This window comes from Trachinotus anak, unplaced genomic scaffold, assembly GCF_046630095.1.
Source record: "Trachinotus anak isolate AG129_WGS33_773 ecotype Australia unplaced genomic scaffold, CSIRO_AGI_Tana_v1 ptg000024l, whole genome shotgun sequence".
Lineage (NCBI taxonomy): Eukaryota > Metazoa > Chordata > Actinopteri > Carangiformes > Carangidae > Trachinotus > Trachinotus anak.
The window spans coordinates 15,580,784-15,603,433 of record NW_027273875.1 but is presented as its reverse complement, the minus strand read 5'-3'; the positions used below and the strand labels follow the sequence as shown (position 1 = coordinate 15,603,433).

At 39.8% G+C, this 22,650-nt stretch overlaps 1 protein-coding gene across 1 annotated transcript in view; it reads right to left on the bottom strand.

Annotated features, from left to right (window-relative positions):
• opcml (opioid binding protein/cell adhesion molecule-like) overlaps nt 1-22,650 on the bottom strand; it is a 292,619-nt gene that overhangs the window by 226,812 nt on the left and 43,157 nt on the right. The window lies entirely within an intron of this gene.

The window sequence follows — 22,650 nt, the reverse complement described above, 5'->3', positions numbered from 1 at the left end:
ATTTCCCATGTGTTAATAGGGACTTTTTATTGTTTGATTGTAGTCTGTAAGATATTGTGTTTTTATTTGCCTAATATATTTTACAAATGGGCATATGGTATTTCTGTAAAAGCGAGAAGCTTCTAAGTTGATAATTTGCACAATTATTGCAGAGAGGTTTTACAAGGCAGTGTGGAGCCTGTTTAGGTGCCACTGCCACTGCTTTTTGGTACAGTGTATTTATTTTCCCTTTTCCTAAGTAATCTTTGCTGCCCCAAGAAATAAATAAAAGACGGGAACAAAGTTAGTATTTGGAGCTGTGTGCCTGATTTATCCTGGCTTCATTAAAATAAATAAACGTCAAATCCTGAGCACAAAATTGCAGGAGGGAGCAGTACAGAGAAAATAGAGGGAAGCTCGGGAAGCTAATGTGACTGACTAGCAATAGCATGTTCCTGGCGTTCGGTTATCAACTAGCCCTGCGTGTCATCCCTCCGTCACCAAGACTCTGGGGTGAGCTGCAACAACGGATTTTTTTGGCCACAAAAAGCTGTGAATGCAACACTGACAGAGCATCTTTTAAAGTTGATATGGTGAACGTTGTACACACTCACTGATCGTTAACTGTTAATCTGTCTAAAGCAAAGAGCACTTTACATTTAAACTAAGGTCTCTCCAAAACTCAGGTTTCTTCTATTTTTACAATTCTTACTCATTAGCTTCATTTTTATTTTTTATTATTTATTTATTTTATTATCTGTGTACCATGTGTGCTGTTGGGTATAAAGGGAGAACAGCAAGGTAAGAATTTAATTGCACTGTCTGAACTGCTGTATTTTTACAATGCACATGACAATAAACCTCTTGAATCTCACATCTTCCATTTGGATCTGTGTTTGTGTCCACCTGATAAATGTACAGTAAAGCCAACATTCACTCTGTTTGTGGTCTCCAACTTCTGTCCAGTCATGTGAGCTATTATTCATGTACGGTAGAAATATTGCCACTTTAAAGAGGATAGCAGCATTAGTGTTAGTGTGTTAGTTATCCACATTTACTCCATATCACCATCAAAAAATCTTTGCCTGCGTAACGAGTGTAATAGGTCTAATAGGTTGAAGCCTGCCTGGTTAATGCATTAATTGGAAAATGTAATGTAATTTTTTCTCTGTGTTTGCTTGCAGCCTTAGCTTTAGACATCCATTTAAAGTCCCTTACTCACTTCATACCACATCTGCCACATTCTAGATAGTCAGGTCTCTGACTGTGATTGAAGCCAGATAACATCATCTTTGGTACACTCGATATTTCCTAAGCCAGTGGCGATGCAAGCATGAGACGGCACATATTCCAGCTTATTATCACTGATGTAGAAGTGGCAGAAAAACTGTTCTTCAGAGGGTCTTTATGTTCCAGCCAGTCTGTCTGTACACATAAGCCAGGCAGGCTATACAGTGGAGAATAATTCTTTTGGTGGTTATAAGATTTGAATAAGCTTGTTGAGTGCAAAAAAATGTCCAAAAAGAATATCTTTTAACAGCTGGATGTGTTTGTACATTGCAATGTGTCATTACAGCAGACAAGAGTTCAAAAAAGAAGGTTGAGAGATTGAAGACCTTTAAAAGCCATCCAGACATCATGGGCTTTTGTGTATCAGGCAAAGATTTTGTTGCCTGAATCAGACACCACCTCACGCTGTCTGCTTGGCAGCTGCTGTGCTTTGCATCTTCTCCTCCTCCCTGCTTCACCCAGACTTGATGCAAAGTAGGCCGAGGCCTTGGGAAGTCCCTCAAGGTGCTTATCTCAGCAGTATGGATAGACACAAGCCTCCACTTTCCCCAAATGACTCAAGTTTTAATAGCGTTTGGTTTCTGTGTAACTGCTGTGCATGTGAAAAGTTACACAGGTTTTGTTTTTTTGGCAGAGACTCTACCTACCACTGAGCTAAATTATGAATCACTTGCTGATGTTTGGAAATATATTATTGAAAAGCTGCACACCTCTACAGTACTTTTTGGAATTGTGTGTGTGTGTAATGTTCAACTGCTGGTATATTCAATTTGTAAATGATCTTTGTTTACACTCCCAGTGTTTGTATTAACATTCAATTTTGCATTAATGAATATGAATGTGGTCGTCCAAGTGTTTAACTGGCATAGTCTTTTCATTAGCTGTTATGCTGCTGTACAGAGCAATGAGAAAAATGTGTCCTCAGCTCATATCTGCGCTCTGGAAGAGGAACATTTTACACAGATTGTGCACTTCATCAGTGAATTTGGATGACTTCTTTTTTAATGTGCAAGATTACACTATTCAAAAACCATGACCCCTACTAAATGGAAAACTATTCCTACATTTTGGAGTGGTCTGCTGTTTCAGACAGGAGCTAATGTGTGCAAGGTTATTAGTTTAAAGGCTCTATTATCACTCCTCCTATGTAACTGTAACTACTCATATGCAACTAACTGTCTGGTGCATTTAAGTGGCACCATTAACTGCAAATGCAGATATTAGTGCGACCATCATATTATTTTCACTATAACAATTAACAATACACAGTATATATGATAAAACCATTACCTATGGATATTACTATTATTACTTTCACTGTAACAATAAACAATTAGCAGTACATACAGCTGTTCCTGGTCTTTCTCTCTTCTCTCTCTTTTTCATCCGCCCAACCCACCACCCCCTCTTTTTCTTCTCAAACCTGACCAGTTAAGGCCGCCCACCCTGAGTCCAGTTCTGTTGGAGGTTTCTTCCTGTTAAACTGTCACCAAACTGTTGGGTTTGGTGACAGTTTAACAGCTTTAATGTAAAGCACATTTAGATAATGTATGTTATGATTTGGTGTTATACAGATAACATGTAACTGAATTGAAATTAATCATAAAGTATATTGCAAAAGGCTTGAAGAAGTTGGAGTGGCTGGATCAGCCCTCCACAAAGGCCACACAGGTTTCACTGCAGTCTCACACAATTTTGTTTGCAATTGAATTGTGACCAGAATCTCTTTTATCTTACTCTTCCTTGAAGACGCTTTACCACAGCGTTTGGCAACATGGTGCATTAAGGATTAAGGCTGAGGATGCTGCAAGATTTACATCCTTTGTTTTTTTTTTTTTTTTACTGTTCATCTTTAATAATGTTTCTCATAAAAACTAAAAAGTTAACCCATAGTTATTGTGAGTAAAACTGACTTGACTAAAAGAACTACAACTAGAAAGCTAAAAGCTGGTTGGTTTATTGGTTTTCTTGAAAGGCTGAAGTTAACTGCCCCACACTGTGATGCCTTATTGGCATGTTGGTCACATGTGACAATGATGCCAAATAAGCTCAAGAGAAAATACCTTAACATTTAACCAATGAAGAGAGGTAATGTAATAAAAAAGAACAAAACATATCAGTTATAAACTGAATGAAAAATTCATTAATAAATAAATTATGCTCATGTCAATCATGTAAGCAATCAAAGTCACTAATTAGCTTCATTTTACCTTTAAGGGCTTTTATTTTTTATGTATTTATTATTTATCCTTGTGTTGTTTATTTCTATTTGTGTGGCTGTCTGGTTTTGTTCTTGAAAATGTATTCTTATTTTCAGCCAGATTCGTTTCCTCTTCCGATGCCGTCTCTAAGTACAAACAAAAGTGTGAGTGCCTACAAAACTGTGACAAGCAGAACAATCTTTCCCCTGAAACAGCACGAGCTGGGTACACTGTGTGCATACTGTGACAACATGCAGCTATTGTAGGTGATATGAAAAGGATTCTCAAAATCACAAATGTTTTGCGTGGGTTGAATATGAGGACCTGCCTATCACGGCACTAGAGCTCATTTCAATTAACCTGTTTGGGGGGTTCAGGGGGCTCATCAACACTTCACACAAGGACACCAGCAGTTACAGTAAATCGACAGCAGACTGGGAAAAGATGCTCAACCATCCTCTTGCTGCACTCGCTAACATCTAGACAACAAGCACCCAGTCTTCCAAAGCAAAGAATGCTTTCCCCTAGAACTCAACTATTTTTAGCTGCTTTCCCCCACAGTGAAGGCAAAATGCTAATCTTCAGCCAGCATCTCTTTGAAGTATAAGAGGATACTTGAGGTGGATTATTTATGGCCACATAGCTGTAGTCTTAAATCCTGTTAAGTCCGCCAAGAAACCCTCACTGTAATGTTGGAGGGATGCTAAATAAATAAAAGTGTGTTGGGGTAAACACATGACAGTTTACAGAGGATGATAATCAGGTATGAGCACTTTTGAAAGCTCCAGTGTTATTATATTGCCGCGTACATCTCCCCTCCTCTCTGTCCTCCTCTCTGTGTCTCTGCTAATGACAAGAGAGGAACGACTAGGTGTCGTCATCTGATGTCCACAACTTGTTAATGATATGCTTGGCCTTTGCTGCAGTGACACAGCATTCAGTACAGCCGATTGATATGGTAATGTTTTATATGTTTATGCTCACATACATATTTTCATTTCAAAAGGAGGAACAACAAATGCATGAGAGGAGCACAACATTTGGAAAATGGGTCACTGCTGCTAAATGTTGATAGTGCTACTTTGCCCCCCAGTGGCACACAGACTCAGTGCAGACAAGGAGCCTTCATTATAACCTTCAGGCTGTTGACTTTCTTCTGCAGAGTCGCAGGGATATAGATAGGCTGCATATATGCTGTGTTAAAATATGTGGGTTTAATACTCTGCAAGCATTTCTATGACATGCTGCAGATGTGTCCTGCATCTGTTTCCGAATACAGTTGTATAATTGTAGTTTTTTTTTTCTTTTTCCCTTCACATCTTGGATGTTTTTGCTCTAGTGACTCATTCCCAGGCTGCTGTAATGGATGACTCATATGTTAAATTCACTTGACATCACCTCTCAGAAGCTGCAGTTAAATCTATACTATTTTTATTTCATTGAACACTTAAAATGTATATTGATATTGCATCCTTGGAGATTACCAGGTTTCGATTAAAGCCAAACCAAAAATATTTCTTTTTGTATGACCATCTACCTGACAGATTTGAAATCAGGCTGGGATATACACAGTAAATGCAAATTGTATCCTGCAGTGCGGAACGTGGCAAATTATCCACACACTGCCCAAAATTCAACAGGCTTTTTCAGTGACAATAGGAATTGATTAGTTATTTCAGTGTGTAAATGAAATGGTTTGATATTTTCCTCGTCGATATGAAATCCTACTGGAAACACAACTTCCCTGTCTATCACTTCCTCTGCTAATTATAGCCTAAAGCCTGCAGAAGCACAACACACTAAAGGATTTGGATGTTTGAACAAATACTTGAGCCTGGCTGACAGGAACACACACGCATAGACACACACACACACACACACATCCACATACACACTCACACACATTTCTATTTTATTTAATGTCTTTCCTACCATCTATATTTTTGCACCACTCTCCAAATAATGTCTTAATTATGAGGTGCATGAAAAGAACTGACCTCAGAGATCTGCAGAGCACTGTTCACTTGATGAATATATGATTGAAGGAGTCGCTGGAAGGATCTGGCTGTGTTCAAACACGCAGTAATGTATTATGGACATTAGCAGCCGTGCTCATTGATAGGTATTGTGACGAGTAACTTTGCCTGGGTGCTGGTATAAAAGCTCAGCTGATCCAGCTGTATCTGGTCCCCTATTGTACTGACTGTCACACTGATCCTCTTTGTGATCTCCAATGGCGATGGTGATAGAGAAGAGGAAGGAGAGTAGTCTTGCAACCCAGCACATGCTGACACACACACACACACACACACACACACACACAAAAAGAGATGCATACTCTGTATGTCTAATTACTTTCCCATTTTCTCACACTGTCTCTCTAATTTGTGCATCTATCTGTGCACACAGAGTAGAGCAACACAGACAATACACAAACATTTTGAAGCTGAGACTCATAGTTGCATCAGTGCCGCGCACAGCCCCGGGGCTGTAACACAGTGGCAGCAGTGTTGTATAGGCAGACGTACCAGGGCCATGTGGGGATTGGCCTTGACTTCTTTCACACATTCAGGCCTCATACACACATATTTGTGTTTGGTCATTGATATAGACACAATAGAAAGTGCTATGGCTGCTGAGATGGCAGCTCTTACCATTTGTCATCAGTGTTCTCAATTCAAGATTCAAGACCTTAATTTGACACATGCAAGATGCAACATAGTACAGGTGCAGAGAAATGTTTTTCCCTGATAATCACCCACTGTGATAACTTTATGGAAACAAACTAAATAGAAATATATAAACATGCAAACAACTATACAGCCATAACAAAACTATGCAACCAGAGCAAAATGTGCAACCAGAAATGTGCAACTAAAATGGAGTGATTTACCTCTTGCACAGTGAACACACAGATCTGTATATTGTTGGAGGATTTTCAGGCTTATTGCAACAACCTTGCAACCAACACATATATATACCATCAACATACAATATGTCAGTGTCACTGTGATCCCAGCTCTACTATAACATCAAATATGTGTATACTGTCCACATGGGTTATGGTTGAATGTGGAAAATCAGGATAAGGATTCAAGTCATTGTGTGCGTACTGAGTATTCTGTATCACCTGATATTTGAGTATCAACTATCAGGCATCCATCCCTCTAAACGTATATATTTTTAGCTACAGAATTGTTAAACAGAAGGCTGCACAGTAATCACATACACCATATCAGTGCCCTGTTGAACTGCCAATAAGCTTCTAGTCCTCTTGATATTTTCTAGTTTTCTCTACAAACCACTGTAACAGGGTTTATCTATTTAATTATTTTGATGATATCTGTGCAAAATAATAATTTGTTCACATCAACTGTTGGAATAAAAAGTTGGTGCCAGTGTACAGTCATCAACGACATTCAAAAGGGCATCAGAGTTCTGAGGGACAACAACAAAAATGACTGTGATTACTTCACAGTCAATGTCAATCTGAGGGAATGAAAAGAGCAATTAATGGCACCCTTACCCAAAAACAGAACTGCTGGAACAACTAGAGTATGACCAGTACTGGATGTTTAAGCCTGACAATATATCAGCTAAACTTATTGATTTACATGAACACATAACAGATTAAAACATTTTTTGTAACGATTCCTAAATTTCCTAAAACCACATCAGTGCTCCATGGTGCAGAAACTATGTAATGGAGACAGTTTCTAAATATTTCAAACATTTCAATACTGCACCCCCAATCCCAACATCTCTGCATTTAGCTAATATTGGCTGATCTATCAGTCTAACGACTGTCTGGGTGACTGGCCACAACAAGTGATTTCAGTTTCCACTGCTAAGCTTATTTAATCTGGAGGCATCAATTGTGTTTACTTATTTGAGGGGGAAAAAATTTTAAAATATGTTAAGGAGGGCGGCCCGGTAGTCGAGTGATTAGGGCACGTACCATGTGTGAGCGCAAGACGCTCTTAGCAGGCAGTCACCGGTTCGACTCCCGACCGGTCCAACTCTTTCCTGCATGTCATTCCCCTCTCTCTACCCCCTTTCCTGTCAGTCTCCACTGAACTATAATAAAGGCACAAAAAACCCCCAAAAATTAATAAAAAAGATATATATGTATATATGTTAAGGAAAAACAACAGCTACTTAGTGGCAAATCATTTGTGAGCATCTCAAAAGTACAAACGCAGGACCAATAACGACAGCGAGAAATGAATGGAATGAGTGTCCATCAGTCTAATCTGCAGTAACATTCTTTCTATACATTAACTGAAACAAGATGGGCTAGCTTGGAGGTGAGATGATATCAAGTGGTTAGACGGATTGTTAATAGTTCTCTCCTCCTTCTCCTTCCGGCTTGGAAACACTGCTTTATTTCTCGTAGTCCGTCTTGTGAGACTTGTACATGGCCCCGTGTGCAGTTTTCACAGACTGTCATGCATATAAAATGGATGGCATTCTCATTAAGTGGTTTCCAATTGTCATTCTTAAATGTCTTTTGTAGCAGGCTTAATCCTGCATCTCATCACAGATGGTTCCACCTATTTTAAAACTCAAAACACATTTGTTCAATTTGCATTTTTGCACAGACCAAGCTGTGAGTCCTCTACATACTTGCAAGTTTTCATGAGTGTTACATCTAATTTACGCTGTAAAAAATCTGTCTTTACATGCAAAAACATGCATAAACGTAAAAGAAAAAAAAAAGCTACAACATGACCAAACACCTCATTAGAAGAAGGAGGAAGAAATCTGGGTCATCCTGATCATAATATCTCACAGCTGGCAAGTCGTACTCCCATTCAAGTATTGACAGTCTGGGAGGTTTGCATAGAGAAAAGCCATTACCATGCAATTACCAAAACAAGTGCAGTCTATTGGAATGGATTAGGGAGTTTATTCGACAAAATAAATACTTCTTGGCATTTATCATTTCATCTGGGGGCCCAAATTGTGAGCAGCGACGAGGATAATCTTGTTTTGCTGAATCACAGCAGCACTACAAACAAGCAGGGATAAGTAATCCCTGCTGGAGAATCTTTTTTTTTCCCCCAGAGAAGACAGATAGTGGCTGGCACCTGGGGCAAGGGCTTGATTTCTGAACAGTAAACATTGATGTTTTCCTCGCTGGAAGAGCTGCAGTCTATCTGGACAGTATTTCATATTGATAATAGCATTTCAGGCCGCTTGAGTAAATGGAGTTGGATACTGCAGGTGACGGCGTGAGGTGACCTTATCAAACTGTGATAAACTGGAAATGGGAAACTGGAATCAAAATACCATCACGGAGAGAGAGGCAGGATTCATCTGCTGTTCTTTTCAGGAGCCCAACGAGAAAAAAAAAAATTAGTTGGCTTGTTCAAAAGAAGATTGTATGACATGGTCTTTGCCAACGTGATGGTGCAGGCTGCGTGATTCAGTCTGTGGCGAGTAGCGTTCACTCTACATAAGCTGGCCGAACGTCTCAGATGATTCTCGCTGAGGTTGATCTGAAGCTGCGATCACTCAGGCTCGGCTAATCGAGCGGCAAGTCACGGCCTCTGAGCAGTCGAGTTGTTTTAGAGTGTGTGGGTGGGGGGGGCTCATTAGCATTCAGAAAGTAACAAACAGCAATTTGGACCTAATTAGGTCTTAATGGCACCTGATCGCTCTCATACACAAACATGCAAAAGCACACGCGCAGGCACACAGACACTCACACACACTGGCACAAAATGGCATGTCTCTTTCGGCTGAGACCCAAAGCATGAATATAAACTCATTCTGTCCATGTCTCTGGGCAACAACTAAGGTCAGGACAAACTGAGAGTCTTTGCAGGAGTGAATTGTAAATTAGCAAGATGAATATCAACAGAGACAGACTAACTTAGAATATGGTGAAGCACACACACACACACACACACACACAGTTTATGAATCCTTTTAAAATGCCTATGAGAGACTTTATCTTACAGTAGCCTTGAGGGACAAAGGTTGTCCTTCAGTGATGACAACAGAAAAATGTCTTACCTAAAAAGAAAGAAAGAGGAAGTACAATTAGTTGGGAGCAACAGCAAACAGACAGCATGTTGAGCTGAGCATCCAGTTCACTCTGCAGCTGCTTTCTAAAACTTTAAGGACATTACTGTCACAATGCAGCTGCAGCTATTTCAAGTGTAGCGATGTAAATCCCTGCCTGAGACAGTGTAATGCTGATTGATGAAGCATCACGCCACGCTCTGTCACTGGCTCACGTATCAATTCAACACCGTGTTTACTTTCTGTTTTTCGAGGCAGCCACTCAGCTCAATTTGCTGTGTATATCTGTCTGATATGTTTTGTTCATTTTATCTCAAGGACAGAAGAGAAAAGGTCATTGCAGCTCACACATGATGAGCCCACAGCTTGTAGGTTTTTAACCGTGGCCCCTGTCTGACCAGTTACAACATGCTGTCCCAGCAGATGTCAGTGTTACTCAAGCTATTTAAAACATCTAACTGACTGTGTGCACAGCTGGGCAAAGAAAGCAACCTTTTTGGCTCAGTATCCAAAAAGCCCAACCATAGCAGGAATACCTTCAAATTGCAGACAAATTTGCTAAAGAAAAAAAAAATGTGAAAAATGCTAAGCATCTCCACAAGTGCTTGATGAGCAAACATAATAGAGACACAAGAGAAAGATGAGAAGGAGGAAGAACAAGAAGCACAACTGCAGCATTAGAGGCAATCGCCTGTAGCATGCTCAAGATTCCTATCCTGTTCAAAGCAGGGTAAGCCAATTATACAAGGTTTGATTTAATAAGTCTAAGCTGTTATTTCACTCAGTGTGTTTGTTTTCTTGTGTGTGTGTGTGTGTGTGTGTGTGTATGTGTTTTCAAGAATGGAATAGTGATTAAATTCTATCCATAATCCACACTGTCATACATTATGAAGGGATTGTAATTGGATGAGAGGTACAAGCAAAGTGTCAGGGAAGCATGAAAATCAAAACCACAATGCCTGCCTGCTACAATAGGTATCGACATGTTTGGGCAAAGGAAAGTAGAATACAATGCTTTTGAAAAGAAGAAAGGCTTCATAGATTGATGGGACGGAGGTTGACATCGACAAAAAGGAGTGAGGAGCAGCAAAAACATTTTGACAAAGGAAAAAAAAACACAATCTTGCCATTCTTTGAATTAAAACTTTTTAAATTTAAAGTTTAAATGTAGTTTCACTGTCCTGATCAGCACATAAAATTATCTGTGAACAAGAGGTTAAATCTTGGTTATGTCTTGAAGCAGAAGAAAACATGCAGCAGATAGGACACTGACAGTGAATGGAGCCACACAAACACTTTGACCACTGAGAGAACTACAACTGGAATGAGAAGAAGGTTACATATGTTTGAGCTAAAGGAGAGTGTTTCATTTATATGTATGGGAGACTGGACAGACGGTTACAAAGAAAGGACGTCTGCAACAACATCAAACAGTCCTGACCTTTTAAATAAATTAATCAAATTTTACTTAGTTTGAATCACTGTTTTGCTGATTTCTAAATGACATGGTTAGCATGTGTCAAGTGTGTTTAGGCAACACATGATGTTTCGTCATGGCTGATAGGGTAGGGGCAGTTGCAACAAGTTATTGTAACTGTCCCCAAGCTAAGCAGCCGAATCAAAACAGACAATATGCTAACTGAATCCCATAGCACAACAGATGCAACAATAATTGCTGATTTTAATGAATAAGAGAATAAAATCAAGTTATTTTGGGAATTAGGTTGTTAACCTCTCTCTTAGCCTTTCATCATTATTTCATCATTGCTAATAACCATGATCAGCAATAAAATAAATAAATTGTGCCTATTTTGATCAATCATAAATATCATTTCATAAATATTATTAAATAAATAAATAATAGTATCAGCAAGATGTAAATTTATAATATAAAAGTTTGCTCAGTCTCTTCCGAACAGTCTATGAATAACTGAGAGAAATGCAAAAAGTGTTGCAACCGTCCCCAGTCTCCCCTAATCATGTCCGTACTGAGGCCCACAAAGGCAGATGACGGTTGCTTCTCACTCCACTCGCCCGCAGCAGCAGCAGCAAACCAGGCGACTGTTTCCCTTCTGAACAATGACATTTGTCTTTGATGTATTTAGCACAAGGATCTGCAAACTGTGGCAACTGCCCTGAAGAGACTCCAGGGAGCCTCTAAATGACTTCCAACAACTGTGTGGTCTGGAAAGAAATGGATGGATGTGTGTTCCAACAGCACAGACAATGATACTGATGTGAAGGGTCACATTTTATGGAGCAGAGCTGTGGGTATTCAGCAGATGTTGGGTTTTTCTACAATATGACTTTGTGTGACAATCATAACGTTGGAGAACAAAGCCACTGGCTGTGCTTGGTGACAGCAGTGAGGCCAGAAGTCATGTCAAAGGAAATGCAGTGACATGGACATGACCTGTTCCCCACAGACAACATTAATCACACCAAGATATTGGTTTTATATTAATTATCATCTCAGCTCAAACAAAAAATAGATGTATGGAAGTGGAAGTACTGAAAATGTAATAACAGCATTACCCTAAAACTGAATACCATGTGTTTGTATGAGGCTATATTGAAACAATGTTATACTACATACAACTGTGTTGAATTTAAGGGCTGAATATCAGCACTAATCAACTGATTTGATTTCAAATCGCAAAGTCTGTTCAATACAATACTTGATGATTCAGTGAGTCTCAGAATTTATCCTGGGAATTCAAATTTCTCATAAATTCAACAAGTAAACATAATGTTTCCATTAATTAAAATATTGTAAAGTTAAAAAGGATCTCTAAATTCACAATAAGATAGCCAGAGCCATCCTGAGTCTCAACAGTCTCATAAACTTAAAATAACTCTTTTGTGCATGTTATAATGAATTGATTTCCACATTTTTACATAACATCCAGCCCACAGCACACAGGTAACATTAAGCCTTGATTTACATGTTTCCTCAGAAATCAACATCGGATCATTCAAACTATAATCAATATTGACTGATAGGACTTTTTTTCACATAGCCACTGCATGGTAATGCTAATGCATGTGATTGAATAAGATAATTCTGTTCATCTCAAAAAGTGTAGTTTCTTCCCAGTGAAGCGCAACATTTTCCAGCAACCTTTGAGATCTGCTTGCTCCCATTTGATAGGTTGTGTAATTCAAAATAGTATGCAAACAACAGCCATTACATAACCTCATGGAGCACATATGACTTTAGTAAATGTAGGTTTAAACCACTGTCCACAGTGTTCTCTGCTACAGTGTATGTGCACACACATTCACACAGGCAGATGCTGCCATTGTTTCGATAGCTGGCTGTTCATTTTGATAGCAGCCAGAGCATATCATGCTCCAGGGCAGGTTAGCTGCACAACTTATGTTATCATGTAGAGTGGATTGTAGTTCATCAACACAGTGAGTCTGAATCATCTTCCTAACCAGCTAATTTCTCTTTGTTATGCAGAACCTTGGAGCAAAAAATAAACAGCATAGGCAATATAACATTTATCCATGTAAGCATCTTGCTGTGAACAATGTCAGTACTCATAAACATTATTTACTTCTAAGTAGTTCCCTCATTGTGCCTGTGCCATGTCCTTCAACCGTGCCCCTACCCCCTCTACTTGATACCTGGCCTCTGCCTACAGGAGCCCTCAGTTGGCTCATACATGTAAGGTGAGGGAGGAACTGCTCTTCACAGTGCCAGTCAATATCACTGGAGTTAGAGATGAAGATCTATGTAAAGCCTGCAAGGATACCATCTATAAAAATCCCAAAAGGGATACCAGACGATCATTTTTGCATAATCTACAAATGCAAGTCTGCAGCTGTTGTTTGTACATGCTACATCCATCGGCACAGACATGTTTATGTATCATTGAAAATTAGAAGCTCAGTATCACTAACCATGGTAAAGTGTTAGCATGAGGCAATGGGGCAAATGATTTATCTGGGACATGTTGATAATTTTGCTATTCATTTTCTAATCAAACAACACTTAAGTTTCCCAGTGGACCAATTGCAAAAATGGCATTTTAAAGCATTGCTGAAGCATTTGACAGTAACATTATTCAACAAGGGTAAGTTCCTCTAGGGTTTCTTCACAATGAGAGTCAAACATTTGATCTAATTAGGAAGTAAAAATACGGTTCTGTCATTTAGAAAATAAATTCTTAAAACTGCAATAATGAAAAAGTAATGTTTTTTTGTAACTAAAATGCACAACACCTGCAGTAGCTGAGGGAGGGCGGCGTGAATGAGGGTTGTGTGTCTTTAGACATCTGCTAAAGTATGCAGGACAGATATAAGTGAGTAAGTGAATGCAACTCTGTATCCTAGATATTACCTTCATACACTATTAAACTGCTTTCCTAGTAATGTTGGTGGCAACATATACACTGGTACAGCTGTGACACCAGAGACTGGGGTTCACATCCAGAGTCCTGTATTTGGTTTAAGATGTGCAGGCAGTAAGAATCAGGAGTGATATCCACGGCAACAAGCACTGACTCCCAACAGGAACTGAGCAAGGAGTCTGTACCAGAGCTGATAGCTAGTCAGCAGCGGATCAGTCTACTTGCTTGTAACAGCATAAGCAGCAAGTACGTACAGCTACAGTAAGCACAGAGGGGAAAACATGTATCAGTCTCTCTCCAACACAGTAATCAAGTTATCAAAGGAGCTTTTTGGTACATAGCCACTGGTAGCACTGACAGCTGTTTACTCACCAGTCTAGAAGAAACATTGTAAGTTCAGCATCAAACCTCTTTACTGACTAAGAGCCGTCTCCAGCAGTGGAAAGCAAAGCCAATGTTAACTCTTGTCTCTATCCTATCTTTTCTTCTACTGAAGTTAGTATGCTAACCAGCTAGCCCTTGGCTGTCTCATCACTTTCAGACAGCGACTCTTTGTAGCATCCAATCTGTCCCAAAGACATGGCGCTGTCCAGAGGGCACATTACAACCTTTTGTCTTGTAAGTACAAAAATGGCTGAAGCTCTTGTTAAGCAACAATCACCACCATCTGCTCCTGGAAGGCAATTTCATGCGGTGGCAGAGAAAACTTACAAACAGCTTGTTTAAACAACCGTTTTCACATGCTGAGTAGAAAATTGATTTTGATGTGTAAAATTGGTGAAATGTTCCTTTAAAATCTTAATCAAGCATAACTACACACTGTTGATTAGAAGTAATGACAACCAAGAAAAAAATGTATGTGAATCACAGGGAGCTGTCAAACAACTGTCCTTTACATCTGCAGAAAACATCAGAGGAAGAAAGATGACATGTAAGTAATTGTTTTCAGGGAGTGCATGTTTCCCTGTGTCATCAAACCAATTGAGAACAGATTGCAGGTCCTGGGAACACACCTGAGACCAACAGGCAATGACCAGAAGATTCTGCATTGACATGCGCTGGCAGTCAGTCTGCAGCCTGACCTTCAGGGCAAGCAGAGGAATGAACATACTTTGGCAGATGCTTGTGGTACCATCCATCTTTCGACAGGGAATCATATTATAACGGGTGTAAGCATTTTGCCTCAGTGGGTAAATTGCCAATTTATGGGTATGTAATTAATTTTTGGGTTGAGAAGAAGGTAATTACCATCCAGGCATGAAAGTGATACTGTATGTAGGAGGTGTTCATTAAAAGAGCGTGTGTCAAAGGGACAGAGTGCCACTGGGTTTGGGTGCAGGAGGAGGAGTGGTAAGAGCTAAACTTCAGAACATGTGCTTCCTGAGCTGAAGATTCACACTGAACTACAACTTCTTAGATAATATACTGGTTGTGGATTTTATAGTGTTATGCATTTTATATTTCAGTACATGCTTTGTCAGTTAAGAGTATAAAATTTGACTTTGTTGGTGATAACCCAAGAATGTCTGTTGAGTGTAACTACCACTGTGACAGACTTTTCCACCTCTAATACTATCCTTTCTACAACATTTTAGGAATAAGATTCATTAAAGACCCCCTCCAATGAAAATCAGGTGTTTAACCTTGTTAACATGACAATGTTTTTTTTATATAATACAAGACATATCATGAGCAAAATAAGCAGTCAATGCCTAGACTGAGTATGCCCCCCTTGGAACTGCAGTGGACCAATGACAGTCTCATAAATAAAAAAGATTTAGACAGCCAGAGATCCATACATCATCAGAATCAGAATCAGAATCAGTTTTATTGCCAAGTATGTTTTCACATACAAGGAATTTTTTCTGGTGATTGGTGCAATTGATCAGCAACAGTGGGGCTCTCTAGCCTTGTTGATGAGGCTAATAGCAGATGGGAAGAAGCTATTTTTGTGGCGAGAGGTTTTGGTCCTGAAGGACCGCAGCCTCCTGCCAGAGGGGAGTGTCTCAAAGAGTTTGTGTCCAGGGTAGGAGGAGTCAGCTACAATCTTCCCTGCACGCCTCAGAGTCCTTGAGGAACATATAACCAAAGGAACCAATCCTGTCAACTTGCAGGGATGGGGCACAGGCAAAATAAACCCAAAACTTACAGAGCAAGAGTTTGCATTAGCACAACCATTAACCACTGCCAGTTACAAGCTAACAAACAGCACAAACAAATAAAAGATGCTAACTATGCTAACTGTTCTGATACGTCTGCATCTGAGTCTGACTGAGGCTTAAACATGTGACTGAGTCTCTCTGATGTTCCCTCTGCTAACTATCCATATACGCTCTGCTCTTTAACCAGTTGCCAAAATCTGGTCAGTAGAGAGTTGAGAGTTTGCATTAGCAAAGCCACTAATACTGTGTCAGTCACTGTGTGTTACAAGCTAAAAACAATATAAACAATTAGTTATGCTAACTGTTCTGTTAGCCAGTTTTGGTGTACAATAAACAATGATTCTGGGTCTGACTGTAGCTCAAACATGTGGCTCCTCTAACCATCTCAATACTCTCTGCTCTTTCACCAGCACAAGCAGCGTTGGTGGGTGGTCCAGATTTCTCAATGAGGAAGTATAAGCATATATGTGATACAATCATGTCAAACAAAAAATTTATTATAGCAGTAGCATTTCAAAACATGTTTAGAAGTTTAGTTGATTTTTTGGGCAGTTGGTATCAAAGAGAACCACATACTAGCATCACAATTACCTGACAATGTGGTAGCAGGGAAGTGCCGAAAACTGCATTTCCTTTAAATGGCCCCTTGAGACTGGATCCAAAGGTGAGTCCCATGTTAAAATGAGCAACCTTACAGCACAAATAAACATGTTTATAGCCTGGTACAAAAAATGGTTTTGGCTTTTATGGCTTATTTCCTTCTTCATGACAACTGTATTGGGGGTGAAATTTTATGTAACTCACCTGTTTACATTTTATAAAGGCATAAAGTTATGTGTAATTTAGGGCGTTTTAGCTTTGAGTGAAAGGTGGGTGCTGTCACAGGCCACTAATCACTAAAATCACCTCAGCTAATTTGAATCAACTAGTCTTGGTACCTTTTGAAGGATTTTTCATGCAAAAATTGGACAGCTCGTTAACTATTAAGCGTTAACTAGTCAGCAAATAAAATTAGCCTTTGAGCAAAATTCCCAGATCCTCAGCAGTGCTAACAATGCTAATAGCAGCATATACTTGCCACGTTTATTAAACCGGCATCACCGAGGTCTCAACTCCACACATGTCCCACCTCTTTGCCTATTTTTGGAATCTGCCAGGAGTTAGGGGGAGTCAGGCTCAGTAGGGGTGGAGCAGCCCACTCTGAGCTTCAAAACCGCTCTTCAGAGACCTATAGGCGACATCATGGAGGCTACATCCATTTTTATATACGGTCAATGCCTGTGGCATATTGCTGTGAGCCTCCTAGAGTCTGGTGTTGGAGAGATAATGTACAGTGGGTTTAATTGAGCTTTTTACTGAAATGAAGCTGCCTGTCACTGTTGAATATGCAGGTCATATACAACCAAAACAATCAGCTAAGACAGGCTGAGTAGCAGAGCTGCAATAATTCTCTTTGAGTATATGTCACCTCATACACCAAATTTCTGAGACAAACATATGGCTCTTAGCCATCTGCTAAGTGGCTAAGAGCTAAGCAACTACAGTTAGGCCCAGAAATATTTGGACAGTACACAAGTTTTGTTATTTTAGCTGTTTACGAAAACATATTCAGGATACAATTATATAATCAATATGGGCTTAAAGTGCAGACTCTCAGCTGTAATTTGAGAGTATTCACATCCAAATTGGAGCAAGGGTTTTGGAATTACAGCTCTTTAATACGTAGCCGCCTCTTTTTCAAGGGACCAAAAGTAATTGGACAATTGACTCAGAAGGCTGCAAAAAAAAAATAACAAGGCTGCACGGGCTCTTCCCTTGTTAACCTGTCATCAATTAAGCAGTTAAAAGGTCTGGAGTTGATTCCAGGTGTGGCGTTTGCATTTGGAAGCTGTTGCTGTGAACACACAACATGCGGTCAAAGGAGCTCTCAATGGAGGTGAAACAGACCATCCTGAGGCTGAAATAAGAAGAAATCCATCAGAGAGATAGCAGAAATGTTAGGAGTGTCCAAATCAACAGTTTGGTACATTCTGAGAAAAAAAGAGTGCACTGGTGAGCTTGGGAACTCAAAAAGGCCTGGACGTCCACAGAAGACAACAGTGGTGGATGATCACAGAATCCTTTCCATGGTGAAGAAAAAACCCTTCACAACATCCACTCAAGTGAAGAACACTCTCCAGGAAGTAGGTGTATCAGTATCTAAGGCTACCATAAAGAGAAGACTTCATGAGAGTAAATACAAAGGATTCACCACAAGGTGCAAACCATTAATCAGCCTCAAAAATAGAAAGGCCAGAATTGACTTTGCCAAAAAACACCTGAAGAAGCCAGCCCAGCTCTGGAACAGCATTCTTTGGACAGATGAGACTAAGATCAACCTGTACCAGAATGATGGGAAGAAGAAAGTTTGGAGAAGAATTGGAACAGCTCATGATCCAAAGCACACCACATCTTCTGTAAAACATGGTGGAGGCAGTGTGATGGCATGGGCATGCATGGCTTCCAATGGCACTGGGTCACTTGCGTTTATTGATGATGTGACAAAAGACAGAAGCAACCGGATTAATTCTGAAGTGTATAGGGACATACTTTCTGCTCAGATTCAGCCAAATGCAGCAAAGTTGATTGGACGGCGCTTCACAGTACAGATGGACAAAGATCCAAAACATACTGCAAAAGCAACCCAGGAGTTTTTTAAAGCAAAGAAGTGGAATATTCCGCAATGGCCGAGTCAATCACCAGATCTCAAGCCAATTGAGCATGCATTTCACTTGCTCAAGACAATTTAAGGCAGAAAGACCCACAAACAAGCAACAACTGAAGACAGCTGCAGTAAAGGCCTGGCAAAGCATCACAAAGGAGGAAACCCAGCGTTTGGTGATGTCCATGGGTTCCAGACTTCAGGCAGTGATTGCCTGCAAAGGATTCTCAACAAAATATTGAAAAGTAACATTTTACTTAGGGTTATGTTTATTTGTCCAATTACTTTTGAGCCCCTGAAATGAGGAGCGTTTGTATAAAAATAGCTACAATTCCTACATGTTTAATCATATATTTTTGTTCAACCCCTTGAATTAAACCTTAAAGTCTTCACTTCAATTCCGTTGTAGTTGTTTCATTTCAAATCCAATGTGGTGGCATGCAGAGCCCAAATCATGAAGATTGTGTCACTGTCTTCTTATCGCACTTAACCTTGATTGTTCCCCTTTCTGTAAGTCGCTTTGGATAAAAGCATCTGCTAAATGACTAAATGGCTAAATGACTGTCCAAATATTTCTGGGCCTAACTGTATATCCTGAAGCCACCCTGTCTGCTGCTTTATGCTGGCAACCATCCGGTCAGTTTGTCAGAGCTTTCAGGTGGAAAAGATTTCCTACAAGTGTAGATGAGAGTGTCTCAGACACTACAAACTAACATAGAAACAAAGAGGCAAAACACATCTGTAAATTTCATCTCTGTGACTGTGGCAGTACAATACAGTCTTTTCATTTATTGTTGACATAAATCAATGCAGTCTCGAAGGTACAGCTCTAAATTACCTTCATTCATTGTTTTCCCATCCTACAAAATGTACTTCTATCTCTAGTTTGAGTGAAATAATAGGTTGGTGTTAACCAAATTGTGCTGACTAGTGAACTTAATTACACTTTCTATACATTACATCCCTCTAAATGTGTGTACTCCAGGTGAGACGAAGATCCACTTGCAAAGCACAACAACCAGGCAGAGTAACTGTGGCGATGTGTGACTGTTTTCCAAGTGACTGATACGAGGTGACCCTGCGCCCTCCATCTGATAGCCACTCAGTGACAAATCACCACTCTCTGTTGCAACAAGAAAACAGAAAGAATAACTACCTTCCACAAGTGTGACCAAAAGAAGTGTTTGATACGTGTTAGGAAACAGATAAGTGGTAGTGATAATGGGAAGATGGAAAGTAAAGGTTGCACAGGACTGTGGGCAAACAGAAGGTTAGGAAGGAGTCATCTCTTGTACATCATTTTTAGTGTCTTTTATTTATTTGTCTTTTCTTTCTTTCTCCAGCTGTGCCTTTTATCTTCTATTTATTGGTTTTAATTCAGTTACAACAAAATGTAAGTCATTTTGGATTTCACCCTTTACAGTAGAGATGGTCTGGTATGATGACGATGTGTAATGTTTGGCCTATGCTAAACACGGTGGTAACTGGACACCGAGAGATGCTCCAGGACTTGTACTTGTCTCCACCCCCCAAGTTTGATTTTTCAATCATCTTCAGTGTTCATGGGGGAGTTTTTGCTATACTGACAGATACAGCTCTATTATATTCAACTAAATGGTCTTGACTACATACAGGTGAGCTCAGTTTAAGTAATTATGTTACTTCCATAGGAGAGGAAAACTCATGCAAACATGTATTTTGTTTCATAAGTGTCTGTCAATCATATTAAATCTACTTTGACTCGTAAAACAATAAAACTTGAACATTTTCCGTACAGGTCCTAGCAACCAGTGCCACAGCTTGTTGACTGGAAATGATGTTGGTGTATGGATGCTATTCCCTACTGACTGGTTCAGGGAAGTAAATGTCTCTCTCAGAAAGAAATCACCTGACAGGAACACAATGGGTCTTGTGCAAGATACAATAAGAGGCAGATTTGTTCCTAACATTACAAGCTATTTCACTGTCACAGTCTAATTTTTTCAGAATAAAATCAAGAGAGAGAGTTTTGCTAGAGTTGTGACGCACTCCCGTCATCCAGATCGTTTGGTGTAAGGTGATCGTCTGATGTTATAGTAATAATAATATAGAACTTCAAAGAGCAAAAAGTCTGGAAAAAACAGTTTTTCTACCTGTAAATGTACACCGGGAGCATGAAGGGAAATAATCTCAAAGGAATCTAGTACGGCAAATAGCGACCCTGCCAGATGCCCATCTTTACATAATTTTATAGTGTGTAACTAAAACCTTATCTTTAGATGTGAGAAGGTGTCAGCCTTTATTCTTTCAAAAGTCTTTTCAAAGTCTCCTTGTGTATGGCAGGCATAAGTGGCACATGTGAGTGACCTAAGAGAATCTGTTGCATTCATCATGTCATGCCTCAGCTGGATAGCTGAGTTCCCTTTTTTGTTTCCCCTAGTGTGTTGTCTTGTACTTCCTGTTTTATTCTGAGACTCACCTCTTTTCTCGTTTCAGGTTCCTCACTTCCTGCCCTCATGTGTCCTCCCCTTGTGTGATTACCTGCCCTGCCCTAATGTGCTGCACCTGTGTCTCATTGTCTTCCCTCTCCCTGAGTATTTAGTCTCTGTGTTCCCTCCCTTCTGTGCCAGTTCGTCTAGTTCTGTATGACTACGTTCCAGCCTTTATTCCCCGTGTGCCTTACTCGTATCTTGTCTAGTTTTTGGTTTTTGACCCTGCCTTTGCCCACCGATTTTGATACCTTTGCTCCGCGGACTGATCTCCAGTGTACCGACTTTTGCCTGATTAAAGGACATTGTGAACTCGCTACTGTGTCAATCTGCATCTGAGTCCGAGCCATTGTTCAGCCCTGACACATCATACCAATCGTAAGCCCTCATTTGACCTGAAAGCAGAATCTCTCTGAATTTGGAGTTTAAATTAAATAAAACATAACATAGACAAACTTAATGCATTGTTAATATTCTGTTCATCATCATCATCATGGTTTGCCAATTTACTGTGAAGTTTTTGTGAATTTCATGATTTTGCTGCTGTATTTTGGCACAGCAGCTTACAGTTCAGTAGTTATCAGAAAAAGTCACTCTGCTCCCTCGGGCTCTTTATGCAGGTCTCTGTCTCCCGGATCACTGTGTGATGCACATGACAGTGTTACATCATATACTGTGGGCAAGAATATTCTCTCATCTAATGTGTCTGTGACGGGCGAGTCCCTTTGACCGCCTCTCACATTAGTCATGGACCGCTTTGCTTCGGCAAGATGTTTTTTAGAATCTGTCTTAATGTTAGACACTCTGTATTGCTTTGACAGCACAGTGCTGCTCTGATGACACATTGTTGGTCGCAGCACTATTAATATTTTCTGAGTCTTTAAAACCTATATTATTGTTAATTTCTAAGAGACAAAGCTTATATGAGGCCCAGTGTTTGACTAAAAGAATGAAGAGAACTAAATGGTAAATCAATGTGATCATTAGGCCAAGTTGAGCAGACATATATGAAATAACACACGGATCAACTTACAATAGTATGGTGTTAAAAGATTTGACATGTTGAATGAATACTGTTAATTCTATGGATAATACACTATTGTGTTTCAGCCTCAGTCTGATGAGAGAGAAATACCCATCTTGTTCTTCACACAAGAACAAAGTATGGATTGCAAATTGTTTGGCATGAGCAAAAATAAATCTCCCCACCTGTACTAACACAGCTGTCTCTGTTTAGGAATGCTCTCACCAGCAATCTGTGTACACTTGAAATGTAAATTTCCAGATATGTCGTCTTCTCTGTCGTGGTGAGGGCAGCAATCGGAAACTAGTCTATAGAGCAATTATTTCTGATTGCTGATGCACTCTTGATTTGCCTTGTAATTACAAAAGCAGAGAGCACCACTTGTCAATAGGAATATTTACTGAAAGCTGATACTCAATATCAGATAGAGATACACA